The sequence below is a fragment of the Pinus tabuliformis genome, chromosome 5_2, assembly GCF_031772625.1.
Source record: "Pinus tabuliformis cultivar Carrire ecotype Pingquan chromosome 5_2, CPIR1, whole genome shotgun sequence".
NCBI classification, from domain to species: domain Eukaryota; kingdom Viridiplantae; phylum Streptophyta; class Pinopsida; order Pinales; family Pinaceae; genus Pinus; species Pinus tabuliformis.
The window spans coordinates 655,829,833-655,834,993 of record NC_142306.1 but is presented as its reverse complement, the minus strand read 5'-3'; the positions used below and the strand labels follow the sequence as shown (position 1 = coordinate 655,834,993).

Below are 5,161 nucleotides of genomic sequence, written 5' to 3'. Positions count from 1 at the left end.
GAATTGTTCAACTAGAGATTAACTTCGCTTAAATTTAAGGTACACTCTCAAACCCCAAGATTGCTTTGAAAAGGTTTAAACAAAGTCTCTCAAATATAATTACACAACTTAAAAAAAAACTTATCATCTATTATTTTCACAATTTGATCATGCTAGGTGCCCATAAGGCCTGCTCTTTTAAGTAAAGAACTTTCAGTCATTACTTCCTGCCACAACAGCTAAAATATAGTTTTCGAAATAGGCGGGATGTACATTTCTGTCTAGAAGCTCCTCTGTGACTTGTACGATTGAAGCTTCAGAAGCCGCGCTATTGCAAAGATCATGGTTGGATAGCAACCCTATACAAAACCCAAAACTAAGCATTTTTCTTCTTATCAAAATCTTGCCCTTCAGATACTAAATTTCTCAAGAAGATCGAACTCCTCACCTCTGAATTTTTTCAAACAGAATTACTAATACACAACCAGCATCTGCGACGTTCAAAACGATGGACTAATTGGGTTATACAATTCATTCTCCGAATCTTCATTCTTAGATGGGCTGTGGTAATTAACGCACATAATTAAAACCCCGTCTGGTCTCCAGAGCTCAACAGCGAGGCAGCGTGCACTTCTGTCCTTCCATCAATCCCTGATGCTTCGGTTCGCAACGTGTGGGCAAACGTTCAAAGATGTGAGCCAGCGACTGAAGATTGCATTTAACAATGGTATCCACGAAGAGGCACGTATCACTGGGGCTATTCCCCTCCGGCACGTCCACCACGTACGACTCAATCACCAGGGTCTCGTTCTTCCTGTCCACGTTGCGGGCCTCATGAACTGTGGTGAAGGACTGATAGTTTTTAAGGCGGTGCTCTCCTCCAACGACTCTGAAGCTCAGAACGTGGTGATCGTTGTCCAGAATCTCGAGCCGTTCAGTGCTGCTCTTCGCTGGAAGTCCGGAGACCACGCGAAGCTCTCTTGTACTCCCCACGGTGCCATCACCCAGCATGGAGCAGCTACGGATGAAATGCTTGTACGTCTGTGGTTTGTCGAAGCGCCGCACCACGGACCAGACGTCCTCAACTGTTGCTCGAATCCACCGCACGACCACGGAAGAGAAGTGGCCGTCGCTAACGGAATGTTTGTGATATCGTTCCACCACGCTCCTCAGGTACTCATATTCCTTCTCCATCACCAGGGATTGCAGCATCTCGGACACCAGATTGGCCGGCCTTGTACGTATCGAGCCCGTTTCATCAGTAATATTTGAGATATCTGAAAATGGCCACAGCTGGTGGGAAGGAGACATGCTCGAATTCGAGGCTTCGATGCTCAAAACTAGTGTTTTCCACTCGCAGATATGAGATCAGTTCAATGCAAATACAGGCAATCGGACTTTCTGGGTACGAGGCAACGCTGAATGTCTATATATATGTCGATTGTGGGCGGTTAGAAATTTTAATGATTTCACGGTAGTGATAGCTATCCAAAATAAAGGAAGTTCGCAAATCGAGCGCCACTATGTTGTTCTTCACGTGAATAAGTGGGGAAAAAGTGAGAAGCGGATGGCTACCTCCCTTGTGGACAAATCAAGGAGAGTCATGCGCATGGAGGGATTGTGAATCCCATCGGGTGTCACATTCCATGTGGAATCCCCACCGACAATCAGCGACCAACGAGCCTTGGTCGTCCAGGTGGGCTTCATAGGAGATTAAGTGTATTAGGTGTGTAGTTCGAGTGTTTGAGGCAATAAAGTAAAACATGTAATTCATAGAATTTGAGGCATATAATTCATATGGATCTGTGATGAAGTATATTACCGTTTATGAACTTCATGGTCAAGGAGGGATAGATTTGTTTCAGTTAGTCGAAAGGATGAAGTATGTTACCGTTTATGAATTTCAATGTCAAAGAGGGATACATTGTTTTCAGTTGGCCGAAAGGTTCGAAATGATGGAATCGTTTATATATATAATTAAAAAATTCATTATATATAATTAAAAAACTCATTTATTGTTGAATTGAGGCTTTTCTGATTTATATCAGGTTCATGATAGATTTTTCGGTGTAAATCACAAGAGCTATCATTTGTCTATGCGTTTCGAACCAACTAGTGTGGTTCATTGTCACGACAAGTTGAAGAGCCAGATCCAGCTTTGCATGAACCAACTAGTGTGGTTCATTGTCACGACAAGTTGAAGAGCCAGATCCAGCTTTGCATGTTAAATAGCGTGAGCAGAGCCTCCAACGACTAAATTGGACTAAGGACCTTATATAAATAATCTAAATTAATAAGGGACTTTGCCTCTAAATAAATATATAAATAATTTAATTTAATTGGTTGTTAATTTAATAAATATATAAATAATTTAATTTTATTGGTTAATAATTTAATAATTAGTTAAAGGGGGATTAACTAATAAATACAAAGAAAATAAACATTAAAAATAAAAATAAAAAGTATCATTAACTATTTATAGAGTTATCATATAAATATTGGAATAACACGTATGATTAACAATTATCAGAGCTTTATAAAAGAAAGAAAAAAGTTAAATTAAAAAAAAATAAATAAATAAATAAAAATACTAACTCATATATATATATATAAAGATGAGACAAGAAACGAGGGGAGGGGAGGAGGAGGAGTGGCATGGAAGAAAGCGACTAGGAAGATAGAGTTGGGACCCAACATCCACTGATCTTCTAGCCATCCTCTCTATTGAGATTGCACGACCTCTTTTCAATCTCTAGAGCTTCCCTGAATTTTCGATGATGGAATTGTGAAACTCTAGCAATGACACTAGCCTCCTCAATACAAACATGATGATTAGTTTTTTCCGCATGCTCAGCTAAAGTTGAAGACTTTGATCTCCTATGCTTAAGGTCAGCGGCGTGTTCACTAATCCTTTGACTGATGGAGCGACCCGTCTCACCAATATAGAGGGTCCCACAGGAACAAGGGATAATATATACCCCTTTCATATCTTTAGGGTCGATAGGATCCTTTCCTGATCTGAGGGACATCCGAATGCTGTTAAGTGGCCTAAAGGTTACAGGGACACTATGCATCTTGAGAATCCTTGCAATCTTATCAGTAGTCCCCTGAACAAACGGAAGATGGACACTTGGAATCCACTCCTTCGGCTCCCTTTTAGCAAGAGAATTCTTGGCAGCCTTTAGGAAAGCCTTCTATCCCATGTATCTACTATAACCATTCTTGACGAAGACATCAAGGAGATGAGATTTTTCTTTCTCAAAACTCTTATTATCCGAGATCCTTAGGGCCATGATAATTGTTAATCATACGTTTTATTCCAATATTTATATGATAACTCTATAAATAGTTAATGATACTTTTTATTTTTATTTTTAATATTTATTTTCTTTGTATTTATTAGTTTAACTAACTATTAAATTATTAACCAATAAAATTAAATTATTTATATATTTATTAAATTAACAACCAATTAAATTAAATTATTTATATATTTATTTAGAGGCAAAGTCCCTTATTAATTTAGATTATTTATATAATGTCCCTAGTCCAATTTAGCCGTTGGAGGCTCTGCTCAAGCTATTTAACATGCAAAGCTGGATCTGGCTCTTCAACTTGTCCTGACGATGAACCACACTAGTTGGTTCGAAACACATCAACAAATGATAGATCTTGTGATTTAAACCAAAAATCTCTCGTAAACTCATTTATCTTATTTATTCTATAGTAATGAGAATGAATTTAAATTAATTATTTAATTTATAAGGTAAATTATATATTTTATTTTTAAATCATGAAACGTATTATCAACAAATAACAGGAATAATGAAATGTAATGTAATGTCAACAATATTATAATGATAATAATTTTAACTTTAAAATATAATTTAAAAAAAAAAAACATATTTCCTCTTATATATTAAAAATATATATATTTTTAAATATAAATTTATTATAAAATATATATATTTTTAAATATAAATTTATTATAAAATAAGTTAAATTGCTTTTCAACTCTATAATATATAAAATAATATTTTTTATTAAAAATATTATTATAATTCTTTTATTAAAACAGATCTTAATTTGTATTACATGATGTATGTTTTATTAACTTCTACTAATGATTATTAACTAGCTATTGTACCAGATGTTGCAATGGAAATGCCCTAAGGCAATAGCATATAACATTAATTAATTCTTCTTTGACAATTTTTGAAAGGCAAAAAAATATAAAAAAAGGAAAGGACCATGTTACAGTGACATCCTGCTACCTCCAAGTAGGACCAAGCTCTAATCCTCGAACTCTACTGGAATCTTGGAATATTACATCTTGCTGCATCCGAGTAGGACCAAGCTCTAATCCTCGAACTCTACAGGAAAACTTTAGTGAGCTCAGAGTTTCTCCCATGTCATTTTCATGGGGACTAATTTGTACAAACAAAGTCTTTACATATAAAATTAATTAATGCTTCTTTGACAATTTTTGAAAGGTAGAAAAATATTAAAAAAAAAGGCAAGGACCATGCTACAGTAACATCTTGCTGCCTCCGAGTAGGACCAAGCTCTAATCCTCGAACTGTACTGGAATCTTACATCTTGCTGCCTCCTCGAACTCTGCTGGAATCTTACATCTTGTTGCCTCCGAGTAGGACCAAGCTCTAATCCTCGAACTCTATTGGAATCTTACATCTTGCTACGTCTGAGTAGGACCAAGCTTTAATCCTTGAACTCTACTGGAAAATTTCAGTGAACACAGAGTTTCTCCCATGTCATTTTCATGGGGACTAATTTGTACAAAAAGAGACTTTGAGTATATGACTTGGCCTAGTCCTCGAACTCTACTGGAATCTTACATCTTGCTACCTCCGAGTAGGACCAAGCTCTAATCCTCAAACTCTACAGGAATCTTACATCTTGCTGTGTTCGAGTAGGACCAAGCTCTAATCCTCAAACTCTATTGGAAAAGTACTGTAAAAGTTTAGTGAGCACAGAGTTTCTCCCATGTCATTTTCATGGGGATGAATTTGTATAGACAAAGTCTTTTTAAGTATATGACTTGGCCTCGATATTTGTGTGCCAGAAGGAAATTCAGCAATGGCGGCATACTTTTTTTCCCATGGAATAGTCGTAGTCGAAGGACAAATGTCAATTCAAAAATTAAACTCCACTACCAATAAAA

The 5,161-nt window shown here is 36.4% G+C and overlaps 1 pseudogene; it reads right to left on the bottom strand.

Annotated features, from left to right (window-relative positions):
• Positions 1–247: 247 nt before the first annotated feature.
• On the bottom strand, positions 248–1,363 carry LOC149160765 (abscisic acid receptor PYL12 pseudogene; annotated as a pseudogene).
• Positions 1,364–5,161: the final 3,798 nt, after the last annotated feature.